Source organism: Denticeps clupeoides, unplaced genomic scaffold (genome assembly GCF_900700375.1).
Source record: "Denticeps clupeoides unplaced genomic scaffold, fDenClu1.1, whole genome shotgun sequence".
Taxonomy (NCBI): domain Eukaryota; kingdom Metazoa; phylum Chordata; class Actinopteri; order Clupeiformes; family Denticipitidae; genus Denticeps; species Denticeps clupeoides.
Window position 1 is genome coordinate 62,787 of NW_021629756.1, and position 14,252 is coordinate 77,038.

General features: G+C 45.4%; 10 non-coding genes across 10 annotated transcripts; all 10 read right to left on the reverse strand.

Moving 5' to 3' along the window:
• Positions 1–2,221: 2,221 nt before the first annotated feature.
• On the reverse strand, positions 2,222–2,303 carry trnal-aag (transfer RNA leucine (anticodon AAG)). Its single transcript has one exon. It is a non-coding gene; the product is annotated as a tRNA-Leu (tRNA).
• Positions 2,304–3,100: 797 nt separating this feature from the next.
• On the reverse strand, positions 3,101–3,172 carry trnag-ccc (transfer RNA glycine (anticodon CCC)). Its single transcript has one exon. It is a non-coding gene; the product is annotated as a tRNA-Gly (tRNA).
• A 278-nt stretch (positions 3,173–3,450) lies between these two features.
• On the reverse strand, positions 3,451–3,532 carry trnal-uag (transfer RNA leucine (anticodon UAG)). Its single transcript has one exon. It is a non-coding gene; the product is annotated as a tRNA-Leu (tRNA).
• Positions 3,533–4,262: 730 nt separating this feature from the next.
• trnal-uaa (transfer RNA leucine (anticodon UAA)) lies at positions 4,263–4,344 on the reverse strand. The gene has a single exon. It is a non-coding gene; the product is annotated as a tRNA-Leu (tRNA).
• A 727-nt stretch (positions 4,345–5,071) lies between these two features.
• trnal-aag (transfer RNA leucine (anticodon AAG)) lies at positions 5,072–5,153 on the reverse strand. The gene has a single exon. It is a non-coding gene; the product is annotated as a tRNA-Leu (tRNA).
• Positions 5,154–6,166: 1,013 nt separating this feature from the next.
• Positions 6,167–6,248, reverse strand: trnal-aag (transfer RNA leucine (anticodon AAG)). Its single transcript has one exon. It is a non-coding gene; the product is annotated as a tRNA-Leu (tRNA).
• Positions 6,249–7,049: 801 nt separating this feature from the next.
• Positions 7,050–7,121, reverse strand: trnag-ccc (transfer RNA glycine (anticodon CCC)). The gene has a single exon. It is a non-coding gene; the product is annotated as a tRNA-Gly (tRNA).
• Positions 7,122–10,048: 2,927 nt separating this feature from the next.
• trnal-aag (transfer RNA leucine (anticodon AAG)) lies at positions 10,049–10,130 on the reverse strand. Its single transcript has one exon. It is a non-coding gene; the product is annotated as a tRNA-Leu (tRNA).
• A 763-nt stretch (positions 10,131–10,893) lies between these two features.
• On the reverse strand, positions 10,894–10,965 carry trnag-ccc (transfer RNA glycine (anticodon CCC)). The gene has a single exon. It is a non-coding gene; the product is annotated as a tRNA-Gly (tRNA).
• A 2,869-nt stretch (positions 10,966–13,834) lies between these two features.
• Positions 13,835–13,916, reverse strand: trnal-uaa (transfer RNA leucine (anticodon UAA)). The gene has a single exon. It is a non-coding gene; the product is annotated as a tRNA-Leu (tRNA).
• Positions 13,917–14,252: the final 336 nt, after the last annotated feature.

Here is a 14,252-nt window from a genome sequence, read left to right on the forward strand (position 1 = left end):
TACTATTTATGAATAAATAGGCAAAAAACAAACGAAATCTTATATACAAGTGAACATAAAGTGCAGTGTGTAATGATGGATGAGATTTACAGTATCAGCTGTTTAGCAGGGAGATGGCGAGGGGGAAGAAACTGTTCTTGTGTCGGCTGGTCCTGGTCTGCAGGCTTCTATAACGTCTGCCAGCGAGCAGCAGGTCAAAGAGCTTGTGACCAGGGTGTGAGGGGTCTGAGATGATTTTCCCTGCCCTTTTCCTGGATCTTGAGAGGTACAGGTCCTGGATGGAGGGCAAGGGGGCACCGGTGATCCTTTCTGCTGACCGTACAGTCCGCTGCAGTCTGATCCTGTCCGGTTTAGTGGCTGCTCCATACCAGACAGTGATGGAGGAGCACAGGACAGACTCAATGACCGCAGTGTAGAACTGGATCAGCAGCTCCGGTGGAAGACTGTACTTCCCCAGTTACCTCAGGAAGTACATCCTCTGCTGGGTCTTTTTGAGGATGGAGGAGATGTTGGTCTCCCACTTCAGGTCCTGGGAAATGGTGGTGCCTAGGAATGTGAAGGTCTCCACAATAGACACCAGCCTGTCTGATATAGTGAGGGGGAGCAATGTTGAGGGATGTCTCCTGAAGTCCACCGTCATCTCCACAGTCTTAAGCGTGTTCAGCACCAGGTTGTGTTGACTGCACCAGAGTACCAGACGCTCAACTTCCTGTCGGTATGCAGACTCATCACCATCCTGGATGAACCCAATGACAGTGGTGTCGTCTACAAACTTCAGGAGTTTCACAGTTGAGTTCCTGGAGGGCAGTCGTTGGTGTACAGGGAGAAGAGAAGTGGGGAGAGGACACATCCGTGAGGGGCACCAGTACTGAGGGACCGTGTTCCAGAAGTGATCTCCCTCAGCCTCACTTGCTGCTTCCTGTCTGTCAGGAAGCTGGTGATCCACTTGCAGGTACCAGGTGACACGCTGAGCTGGGAGAGTTTGGAGGTGAGGAGTTCAGGCACAATGGTGTTGAATGCCGAGCTGAAGTCCACAAACAGAATCCTGGCATAGGTTCCCGGGCGGTCGAGATGTTGCAGGATGTAATGCAGCCCCATATTCACTACATCATCCACCGACCTGTTTGCCCGGTAGGCAAACTGCAGGGGGTCCAGTTGGTGTTCTGTGATGTCCTTTAGATGGGCTAAAACCAGGCGTTCAAAGGGTTTCATGACCACAGACGTCAAGACGACAGGTCTATAGTCATTTGGAACAGTGATGGTGGGTTTCTTGGGGACCGGAATAATGGTGGAGCGTTTGAAGCAGGTGGGAACTTCACACAGCTCCAGGGATCTGTTGAAGATGTGGGGGAAGATGGGAGCCAGCTGTTCAGCACAGGCTTTGAGACAAGAGGGGGAGACACTGTCTGGACCTGCGGCTTTCCTGGTCTTCTGTTTCTGGAACAGCCAACGCACATCTTCAACGTGTATTCTGAGTTTCAGGGGGGGTGGGGGGGTTGTGATTGGAGTCGTTGACTCTGGGCAGGGGAGGGTGAGGGAGGAGGGTGGGGGGGAGAGAGGTGTGACAGGGTTCATTGTCTCTGGGAAGGGGTGGGTGACAGAGGAGGATGGGGGGGGGTGAGGAGTGATGGTGGTCTGTGTTTCTGGAGTGGGGTGGTTGAGGGGTGTGAATCTTCAACCAAGGCACAAACTAGGAAGTTTTCCATGTTGTGGAATACCAAAGTGCATTTAGACCAAAAAGTTGTATTTGCTTTTGGTTGAATACAGATCAGATTGAGATGGGCTGTGGAAGTGAGTGGTGGTGTAACTACATGATGTTAAGAAGCATTATTTAATTCCTCTGGGCAATTGTCACAGATTTTCCCACAGAGAGCATGGCCCGGGTGAGCAATCAATCTAATGCTGGATTCCTGAAAGAATCCATGGTCAGGGCAACAGCAGCAATGCATGGCCAGATAAAAAAGTGTGTGTGACATGACAGAGCATGAACTTTACAGAATGCATGCATTGTGCATTTTAAACAAAAAAAAAAGTCCTTAACTTTCACTGCTGGTTTAATCATATAGGCAGAGGTGAGATTTGTAAAAAGACAGAGGATGAATATTATTGACTGCTAGATGTTCACCATCAGGTGTGTCATAGGTGTATTTTGTTTGCATGGCTGCTTGATGAACACCTAAAACTAAACACTACAATTAGTTCCCTGTACTTTAAAACATAATGGCAGCGGTGGGATTTGAACCCACGCCTCCGAAGAGACTGGAGCCTTAATCCAGCGCCTTAGACCGCTCGGCCACACTACCATTCGTTAGCTCATTTTCGATTCTGATTTGTTATTGAACACTTGAGATGAAGACATGACCTTAGCCAAAATTTGGCTTAAAAAGTTGCACAACACAAAAGCAGGACAAAAAAAAGGACTGCGTTGGTTGGGAGTCCAACCTGGGTCAACTAACTGGAAGGCAGCTATGCTCACCACTATACAACCAAGGCACAAACTAGGAAGTTTTCCATGTTGTGGAATACCAAGGGCATTTAGACCCAAAAGTGGTTATTGCTTTTGGTTGAATACAGATCAGATTGAGATGGGCTGTGGAAGTGAGTGGTGATGTAACTACATGATGATTAGAAGCATTAACTAATTCGTCTGAGCAATTGTCACAGTTTTACCCACAGAAAGCATGGCACTGGTGAGGAATCGATCTAGTGCTGGATGCCTGAAAGAATCCATGGGCAGGGCAACAGCAGCAATGCATGGCCAGATACAAAAGTGTGTGTGACATGACAGGGCATGAACTTTACAGAATGCATGCATTGTTCATTTTAAACAAACAAAAACTAGTTCATGACCTTTACTGCATTTTTAATCACATAGGCAGTTGTGGGATTTGAACCCACATTTGTAAAACAGACTGGACATTTACACTAGTAGCACAGACCTTTCAGACAAGCTACCTTCTGTGAGATATATTAAATGCAACATCTTTACCATGACTATTTTGAGGAAACTAGTAATGCTTCACAGAACATACAGTGACAGGAGACAACCAAAAGCATCGTACAAAGATCAATGGTTTGCGTGTTGTTGTAAAAGGTCCATTGCATTGGCCGGGAATCGAACCCGGGTCAACTGCTTGGGAAGCAGCTATGCTCACCACTATACCACCAATGCACACAGCTTGCAGGTTGTCGTAGATTTTCTTAAAGGGAGCATGGCACTGATAAGGAGTCAAACTAATGTTTGATGTGTAGTTAGAAGCTATACTCAGGATTTTGAGAACAATTTATGGCCAGGTGAAAGAGTGCGTGGGTAAAAGGACAGAGGATGAATGTTATTGACTGCTAGATGTTCACCATCAGGTGTGTCGTGGGTGTATTGTGTTTGCATGGCTGCTTGATGAACACCTAAAACAAAACACTACAATTAGTTCCTTGTAGTTTTCATCATAATGGCAGCGGTGGGATTTGAACCCACGCCTCCGAAGAGACTGGAGCCTAAATCCAGCGCCTTAGACCGCTCGGCCACACTACCACTCATTAGGTTATTTTAGATCCTGATGTGTTATAGAACACTTGAGATGAAAACATGACCTTAGCCAAAATTTGGCTTAAAAAGTTGCACAACACAAAAGCAGGATGAAAAAAGAGGACTGCGTTGGCTGGGAGTCCAACCCGGGTCAACTAACCTGAAGGCAGCTATGCTCACCACTATACAACAAAGGCACAAACTAGGAAGTTTTCCATGTTGTGGAATACCAAGGGCATTTAGACCCAAAAGTGGTTATTTCTTTTGGTTGAATAGAGATCAGATTGAGATGGGCTGTGGAAGTGAGTGGTACTGTAACTACATGATGTTTAGAAAAATTAACTAATTCTTCTGAGCAATTGTCACAGTTTTTCCCACAGACAGCATGGCACTGGTGAGGAATCAATCTAGTGCTGGATGCCTGAAAGAATCCATGGTCAGGGCAACAGCAGCAATGCATGGCCAAATGAAAAAAGTGTGTGTGTGACATGACAGAGCATGAACTTTACAGAATGCATGCATTGTGCATTTAAACAAACAAAAACAAATTCGTAACTTTCACTGCTGGTTTAATCATAAAGGCAGAGGTGAGATTTGTAAAATGAAAGAGGATGAATGTTGTTGACTGCTAGGTGTTCACCATCACTTGTGTCCTGGGTGTATTGTGTTTTCATGGCTGCTTGATGAACACCTAAAACTAAGCACTACAATTAGTTCCTTGTAGTTTTCATCATAATGGCAGCGGTGGGATTTGAACCCACGCCTCCAAAGAGACTGGAGCTTAAATCCAGCGCCTTAGACCGCTCGGCCACACTACCACTCGTTAGCTTATTTTAGATCCTGATGTGTTATAGAACAATTGAGATGAAAACATGACCTTAGCCAAAATTTGGCTTAAAAAGTTGCACAACACAAAAGCAGGATGAAAAAAGAGGACTGCGTTGGCTGGGAGTCCAACCCGGGTCAACTAACCTGAAGGCAGCTATGCTCACCACTATACAACAAAGGCACAAACTAGGAAGTTTTCCATGTTGTGGAATACCAAGGGCATTTAGACCCAAAAGTGGTTATTTCTTTTGGTTGAATAGAGATCAGATTGAGATGGGCTGTGGAAGTGAGTGGTACTGTAACTACATGATGTTTAGAAAAATTAACTAATTCTTCTGAGCAATTGTCACAGTTTTACCCACAGAAAGCATGGCACTGGTGAGGAATCGATCTAGTGCTGGATGCCTGAAAGAATCCATGGGCAGGGCAACAGCAGCAATGCATGGCCAGATACAAAAGTGTGTGTGACATGACAGAGCATGAACTTTACAGAATGCATGCATTGTGCATTTTAAACAAAAAAAAAAAGTCCTTAACTTTCACTGCTGGTTTAATCATATAGGCAGAGGTGAGATTTGTAAAAAGACAGAGGATGAATATTATTGACTGCTAGATGTTCACCATTAGGTGTGTCATAGGTGTATTTTGTTTGCATGGCTGCTTGATGAACACCTAAAACTAAACACTACAATTAGTTCCCTGTACTTTAAAACATAATGGCAGCGGTGGGATTTGAACCCACGCCTCCGAAGAGACTGGAGCCTTAATCCAGCGCCTTAGACCGCTCGGCCACACTACCATTCGTTAGCTCATTTCCGATTCTGATTTGTTATTGAACACTTGAGATGAAGACATGACCTTAGCCAAAATTTGGCTTAAAAAGTTGCACAACACAAAAGCAGGACAAAAAAAAGGACTGCGTTGGTTGGGAGTCCAACCTGGGTCAACTAACTGGAAGGCAGCTATGCTCACCACTATACAACCAAGGCACAAACTAGGAAGTTTTCCATGTTGTGGAATACCAAGGGCATTTAGACCCAAAAGTGGTTATTGCTTTTGGTTGAATACAGATCAGATTGAGATGGGCTGTGGAAGTGAGTGGTGATGTAACTACATGATGATTAGAAGCATTAACTAATTCGTCTGAGCAATTGTCACAGTTTTACCCACAGAAAGCATGGGACTGGTGAGAAATCGATCTAGTGCTGGATGCCTGAAAGAATCCATGGGCAGGGCAACAGCAGCAATGCATGGCCAGATACAAAAGTGTGTGTGACATGACAGGGCATGAACTTTACAGAATGCATGCATTGTTCATTTTAAACAAACAAAAACTAGTTCATGACCTTTACTGCATTTTTAATCACATAGGCAGTTGTGGGATTTGAACCCACATTTGTAAAACAGACTGGACATTTACACTAGTAGCACAGACCTTTCAGACAAGCTACCTTCTGTGAGATATATTAAATGCAACATCTTTACCATGACTATTTTGAGGAAACTAGTAATGCTTCACAGAACATACAGTGACAGGAGACAACCAAAAGCATCGTACAAAGATCAATGGTTTGCGTGTTGTTGTAAAAGGTCCATTGCATGTTTGATGTGTAGTTAGAAGCTATACTCAGGATTTTGAGAACAATTTATGGCCAGGTGAAAGAGTGCGTGGGTAAAAGGACAGAGGATGAATGTTATTGACTGCTAGATGTTCACCATCAGGTGTGTCGTGGGTGTATTGTGTTTGCATGGCTGCTTGATGAACACCTAAAACAAAACACTACAATTAGTTCCTTGTAGTTTTCCTCATAATGGCAGCGGTGGGATTTGAACCCACGCCTCTGAAGAGACTGGAGCCTTAATCCAGCGCCTTAGACCGCTCGGCCACACTACCACTCATTAGGTTATTTTAGATCCTGATTTGTTATAGAACACTTGAGATGAAAACATGACCTTAGCCAAAATTTGGCTTAAAAAGTTGCACAACACAAAAGCAGGATGAAAAAAGAGGACTGCGTTGGCTGGGAGTCCAACCCGGGTCAACTAACCTTAAGGCAGCTATGCTCACCACTATACAACAAAGGCACAAACTAGGAAGTTTTCCATGTTGTGGAATACCAAGGGCATTTAGACCCAAAAGTGGTTATTTCTTTTGGTTGAATAGAGATCAGATTGAGATGGGCTGTGGAAGTGAGTGGTACTGTAACTACATGATGTTTAGAAAAATTAACTAATTCTTCTGAGCAATTGTCACAGTTTTTCCCACAGACAGCATGGCACTGGTGAGGAATCAATCTAGTGCTGGATGCCTGAAAGAATCCATGGTCAGGGCAACAGCAGCAATGCATGGCCAAATGAAAAAAGTGTGTGTGTGACATGACAGAGCATGAACTTTACAGAATGCATGCATTGTTCATTTTAAACAAACAAAAACTAATTCATGACCTTTACTGCATTTTTAATCACATAGGCAGTTGTGGGATTTGAACCCACATTTGTACAACAGACTGGACATTTACACTAGTAGCACAGACCTTTCAGACAAGCTACCTTCTGTGAGATTTATTAAATGCAACATCTTTACCATGACTATTTTGGGGAAACTAGTAATGCTTCACAGAACATACAGTGACAGGGGACAACCAAAAGCATCGTACATAGATCAATAGTTTGCGTGTTGTTATAAAAGGTCCATTGCATTGGCCGGGAATCGAACCCGGGTCAACTGCTTGGGAAGCAGCTATGCTCACCACTATACCACCAATGCACACAGCTTGCAGGATGTCGTAGTTTTTCTTAAAGGGAGCATGGCACTGATAAGGAGTCAAACTAATGTTTGATGTGTAGTTAGAAGCTATACTCAGGATTTTGAGAACAATTTATGGCCAGGTGAAAGAGTGCGTGGGTAAAAGGACAGGATGAATGTTATTGACTGCCAGATGTTCACCATCAGGTGTGTCGTGGGTGTATTGTGTTTTAATGGCTGCTTGATGAACACCTAAAACTAAGCACTACAATTAGTTCCCTGTACTTTAAAACATAATGGCAGCGGTGGGATTTGAACCGACGCCTCCGAAGAGACTGGAGCCTAAATCCAGCGCCTTAGCCCACTCGGCTCATTTTAGATCCTGATGTGTTAAAGAACACTTGAGATGAAGACATGACCTTATCCAAAATTTGGCTTAAAAAAAGAGGACTGCATTGGCTGGGAGTCGAACCTGGGTATCTTGCTTGGAAGGCAGCTATGCTCAACACTATTCAGAATCAGAAACAGAATCGTATTTATTGGCCAAGTAAGTGCAAGCACATACAAGGAAATTGATTCCGGTAGATGGTGTCTCTCAAGTACAATGTAGGAAAAAAAGATAAAAAACAACAACAACAAACAACAACAACAACAATGTGTAAGGGTGTTGTGTTATTGTCCAAGTTGTGGATTGTTTGTGATTTATAAATAACTATAACTATATCTACTATTTATGAATAAATAGGCAAAAAACAAACGAAATCTTATATACAAGTGAACATAAAGTGCAGTGTGTAATGATGGATGAGATTTACAGTATCAGCTGTTTAGCAGGGAGATGGCGAGGGGGAAGAAACTGTTCTTGTGTCGGCTGGTCCTGGTCTGCAGGCTTCTATAACGTCTGCCAGCGAGCAGCAGGTCAAAGAGCCTGTGACCAGGGTGTGAGGGGTCTGAGATGATTTTCCCTGCCCTTTTCCTGGATCTTGAGAGGTACAGGTCCTGGATGGAGGGCAAGGGGGCACCGGTGATCCTTTCTGCTGACCGTACAGTCCGCTGCAGTCTGATCCTGTCCGGTTTAGTGGCTGCTCCATACCAGACAGTGATGGAGGAGCACAGGACAGACTCAATGACCGCAGTGTAGAACTGGATCAGCAGCTCCGGTGGAAGACTGTACTTCCCCAGTTACCTCAGGAAGTACATCCTCTGCTGGGTCTTTTTGAGGATGGAGGAGATGTTGGTCTCCCACTTCAGGTCCTGGGAAATGGTGGTGCCTAGGAATGTGAAGGTCTCCACAATAGACACCAGCCTGTCTGATATAGTGAGGGGGAGCAATGTTGAGGGATGTCTCCTGAAGTCCACCGTCATCTCCACAGTCTTAAGCGTGTTCAGCACCAGGTTGTGTTGACTGCACCAGAGTACCAGACGCTCAACTTCCTGTCGGTATGCAGACTCATCACCATCCTGGATGAACCCAATGACAGTGGTGTCGTCTACAAACTTCAGGAGTTTCACAGTTGAGTTCCTGGAGGGCAGTCGTTGGTGTACAGGGAGAAGAGAAGTGGGGAGAGGACACATCCGTGAGGGGCACCAGTACTGAGGGACCGTGTTCCAGAAGTGATCTCCCTCAGCCTCACTTGCTGCTTCCTGTCTGTCAGGAAGCTGGTGATCCACTTGCAGGTACCAGGTGACACGCTGAGCTGGGAGAGTTTGGAGGTGAGGAGTTCAGGCACAATGGTGTTGAATGCCGAGCTGAAGTCCACAAACAGAATCCTGGCATAGGTTCCCGGGCGGTCGAGATGTTGCAGGATGTAATGCAGCCCCATATTCACTACATCATCCACCGACCTGTTTGCCCGGTAGGCAAACTGCAGGGGGTCCAGTTGGTGTTCTGTGATGTCCTTTAGATGGGCTAAAACCAGGCGTTCAAAGGGTTTCATGACCACAGACGTCAAGACGACAGGTCTGTAGTCATTTGGAACAGTGATGGTGGGTTTCTTGGGGACCGGAATAATGGTGGAGCGTTTGAAGCAGGTGGGAACTTCACACAGCTCCAGGGATCTGTTGAAGATGTGGGGGAAGATGGGAGCCAGCTGTTCAGCACAGGCTTTGAGACAAGAGGGGGAGACACTGTCTGGACCTGCGGCTTTCCTGGTCTTCTGTTTCTGGAACAGCCAACGCACATCTTCAACGTGTATTCTGAGTTTCGGGGGGGGGTGGGGGGGTTGTGATTGGAGTCGTTGACTCTGGGCAGGGGAGGGTGAGGGAGGAGGGTGGGGGGGGAGAGAGGTGTGACAGGGTTCATTGTCTCTGGGAAGGGGTGGGTGACGGAGGAGGATGGGGGGGGGTGAGGAGTGATGGTGGTCTGTGTTTCTGGAGTGGGGTGGTTGAGGGGTGTGAATCTTCAACCAAGGCACAAACTAGGAAGTTTTCCATGTTGTGGAATACCAAAGTGCATTTAGACCAAAAAGTTGTATTTGCTTTTGGTTGAATACAGATCAGATTGAGATGGGCTGTGGAAGTGAGTGGTGGTGTAACTACATGATGTTAAGAAGCATTATTTAATTCCTCTGGGCAATTGTCACAGATTTTCCCACAGAGAGCATGGCCCGGGTGAGCAATCAATCTAATGCTGGATTCCTGAAAGAATCCATGGTCAGGGCAACAGCAGCAATGCATGGCCAGATAAAAAAGTGTGTGTGACATAACAGAGCATGAACTTTACAGAATGCATGCATTGTGCATTTTAAACAAAAAAAAAAGTCCTTAACTTTCACTGCTGGTTTAATCATATAGGCAGAGGTGAGATTTGTAAAAAGACAGAGGATGAATATTATTGACTGCTAGATGTTCACCATTAGGTGTGTCATAGGTGTATTTTGTTTGCATGGCTGCTTGATGAACACCTAAAACTAAACACTACAATTAGTTCCCTGTACTTTAAAACATAATGGCAGCGGTGGGATTTGAACCCACGCCTCCGAAGAGACTGGAGCCTTAATCCAGCGCCTTAGACCGCTCGGCCACACTACCATTCGTTAGCTCATTTCCGATTCTGATTTGTTATTGAACACTTGAGATGAAGACATGACCTTAGCCAAAATTTGGCTTAAAAAGTTGCACAACACAAAAGCAGGATGAAAAAAGAGGACTGCGTTGGCTGGGAGTCCAACCCGGGTCAACTAACCTGAAGGCAGCTATGCTCACCATGTTGTGGAATACCAAGGGCATTTAGACCCAAAAGTGGTTATTGCTTTTGGTTGAATACAGATCAGATTGAGATGGGCTGTGGAAGTGAGTGGTGATGTAACTACATGATGATTAGAAGCATTAACTAATTCGTCCGAGCAATTGTCACAGTTTTACCCACAGAAACCATGGCACTGGTGAGGAATCGATCTAGTGCTGGATGCCTGAAAGAATCCATGGGCAGGGCAACAGCAGCAATGCATGGCCAGATACAAAAGTGTGTGTGACATGACAGGGCATGAACTTTACAGAATGCATGCATTGTTCATTTTAAACAAACAAAAACTAATTCATGACCTTTACTGCATTTTTAATCACATAGGCAGTTGTGGGATTTGAACCCACATTTGTACAACAGACTGGACATTTACACTAGTAGCACAGACCTTTCAGACAAGCTACCTTCTGTGAGATTTATTAAATGCAACATCTTTACCATGACTATTTTGGGGAAACTAGTAATGCTTCACAAAACATACAGTGACAGGAGACAACCAAAAGCATCGTACAAAGATCAATGATTTGCGTGTTGTTGTAAAAGGTCCATTGCATTGGCCGGGAATCGAACCCGGGTCAACTGCTTGGGAAGCAGCTATGCTCACCACTATACCACCAATGCACACAGCTTGCAGGATGTCGTAGTTTTTCTTAAAGGGAGCATGGCACTGATAAGGAGTCAAACTAATGTTTGATGTGTAGTTAGAAGCTATACTCAGGATTTTGAGAACAATTTATGGCCAGGTGAAAGAGTGCGTGGGTAAAAGGACAGGATGAATGTTATTGACTGCCAGATGTTCACCATCAGGTGTGTCGTGGGTGTCTTGTGTTTTAATGGCTGCTTGATGAACACCTAAAACTAAGCACTACAATTAGTTCCCTGTACTTTAAAACATAATGGCAGCGGTGGGATTTGAACCCACGCCTCCGAAGAGACTGGAGCCTAAATCCAGCGCCTTAGCCCACTCGGCTCATTTTAGATCCTGATGTGTTAAAGAACACTTGAGATGAAGACATGACCTTATCCAAAATTTGGCTTAAAAAAAGAGGACTGCGTTGGCTGGGAGTCGAACCTGGGTATCTTGCTTGGAAGGCAGCTATGCTCAACACTATTCAGAATCAGAAACAGAATCGTATTTATTGGCCAAGTAAGTGCAAGCACATACAAGGAAATTGATTCCGGTAGATGGTGTCTCTCAAGTACAATGTAGGAAAAAAAGATAAAAAACAACAACAACAAACAACAACAACAACAATGTGTAAGGGTGTTGTGTTATTGTCCAAATTGTGGATTGTTTGTGATTTATAAATAACTATAACTATATCTACTATTTATGAATAAATAGGCAAAAAACAAACGAAATCTTATATACAAGTGAACATAAAGTGCAGTGTGTAATGATGGATGAGATTTACAGTATCAGCCGTTTAGGAGGGAGATGGCGAGGGGGAAGAAACTGTTCTTGTGTCGGCTGGTCCTGGTCTGCAGGCTTCTATAACGTCTGCCAGCGAGCAGCAGGTCAAAGAGCCTGTGACCAGGGTGTGAGGGGTCTGAGATGATTTTCCCTGCCCTTTTCCTGGATCTTGAGAGGTACAGGTCCTGGATGGAGGGCAAGGGGGCACCGGTGATCCTTTCTGCTGACCGTACAGTCCGCTGCAGTCTGATCCTGTCCGGTTTAGTGGCTGCTCCATACCAGACAGTGATGGAGGAGCACAGGACAGACTCAATGACCGCAGTGTAGAACTGGATCAGCAGCTCCTGTGGAAGACTGTACTTCCCCAGTTGCCTCAGGAAGTACATCCTCTGCTGGGTCTTTTTGAGGATGGAGGAGATGTTGGTCTCCCACTTCAGGTCCTGGGAAATGGTGGTGCCTAGGAATGTGAAGGTCTCCACAATAGACACCAGCCTGTCTGATATAGTGAGGGGGAGCAATGTTGAGGGATGTCTCCTGAAGTCCACCGTCATCTCCACAGTCTTAAGCGTGTTCAGCACCAGGTTGTGTTGACTGCACCAGAGTACCAGACGCTCAACTTCCTGTCGGTATGCAGACTCATCCCCATCCTGGATGAGCCCAATGACAGTGGTGTCGTCTGCAAACTTCAGGAGTTTCACAGTTGAGTTCCTGGAGGGCAGTCGTTGGTGTACAGGGAGAAGAGAAGTGGGGAGAGGACACATCTGTGAGGGGCACCAGTACTGAGGGACCGTGTTCCAGAAGTGATCTCCCTCAGCCTCACTTGCTGCTTCCTGTCTGTCAGGAAGCTGGTGATCCACTTGCAGGTACCAGGTGACACGCTGAGCTGGGAGAGTTTGGAGGTGAGGAGTTCAGGCACAATGGTGTTGAATGCCGAGCTGAAGTCCACAAACAGAATCCTGGCATAGGTTCCCGGGCGGTCGAGATGTTGCAGGATGTAATGCAGCCCCATATTCACTACATCATCCACCGACCTGTTTGCCCGGTAGGCAAACTGCAGGGGGTCCAGTTGGTGTTCTGTGATGTCCTTTAGATGGGCTAAAACCAGGCGTTCAAAGGATTTCATGACCACAGACGTCAAGACGACAGGTCTGTAGTCATTTGGAACAGTGATGGTGGGTTTCTTGGGGACCGGAATAATGGTGGAGCGTTTGAAGCAGGTGGGAACTTCACACAGCTCCAGGGATCTGTTGAAGATGTGGGGGAAGATGGGAGCCAGCTGTTCAGCACAGGCTTTGAGACAGGAGGGGGAGACACTGTCTGGACCTGCGGCTTTCCTGGTCTTCTGTTTCTGGAACAGCCAACGCACATCTTCAACGTGTATTCTGAGATCCAGGGGGGGTGGGGGGGTGAGAGGTGTGACAGGGTTCATTGTCTCTGGGAAGGGGTGGGTGACAGAGGAGGATGGGGAGGAGTGAGGAGTGATGGTGGTCTGTGTCTCTGGAGTGGGGTGGTTGAGGGGTGTGAATCATCAACCAAGGCACAAACTAGGAAGTTTTCCATGTTGTGGAATACCAAAATGCATTTAGATCCAAAAGTTGTATTTGCTTTTGGTTGAATACAGATCAGATTGAGATGGGCTGTGGAAGTGAGTGGTGGTGTAACTACATGATGTTAAGAAGCATTATTTAATTCCTCTGGGCAATTGTCACAGATTTTCCCACAGAGAGCATGGCCCGGGTGAGCAATCAATCTAATGCTGGATTCCTGAAAGAATCCATGGTCAGGGCAACAGCAGCAATGCATGGCCAGATAAAAAAGTGTGTGTGACATAACAGAGCATGAACTTTACAGAATGCATGCATTGTGCATTTTAAACAAAACAAAAAAGTCCTTAACTTTCACTGCTGGTTTAATCATATAGGCAGAGGTGAGATTTGTAAAAAGACAGAGGATGAATATTATTGACTGCTAGGTGTTCACCATCAGGTGTGTCGTGGGTGTATTGTGTTTTAATGGCTGCTTGATGAACACCTAAAACTAAGCACTACAATTAGTTCCTTGTAGTTTTCATCATAATGGCAACGTTGGGATTTGAACCCACACCTCCGAAGAGACTGGAGCTTAAATCCAGCGCCTTAGACCACTCGGCCACACTACCATTCATTAGCTTAATTTAGATCCTGATGTGTTATAGAACACTTGAGATGAAAACATGACCTTAGCCAAAATGTGGCTTAAAATTTCACAACACAAAAGCAGGATAAAAAAAAAGAACTGCGTTGGCTGGGAGTCGAACCCGGGTCAACTAACTGGAAGGCAGTTATGTTCACCACTATACAACCAAGGCACAAACTAAGAAGTTTTCCATGTTGTGGAATACCAAGGGCATTTAGACCCAAAAGTGGTTATTGCTTTTGGTTGAATACAGATCAGATTGAGATGGGCTGTGGAAGTGAGTGGTGATGTAACTACATAATGTTTAGAAGCATTAACT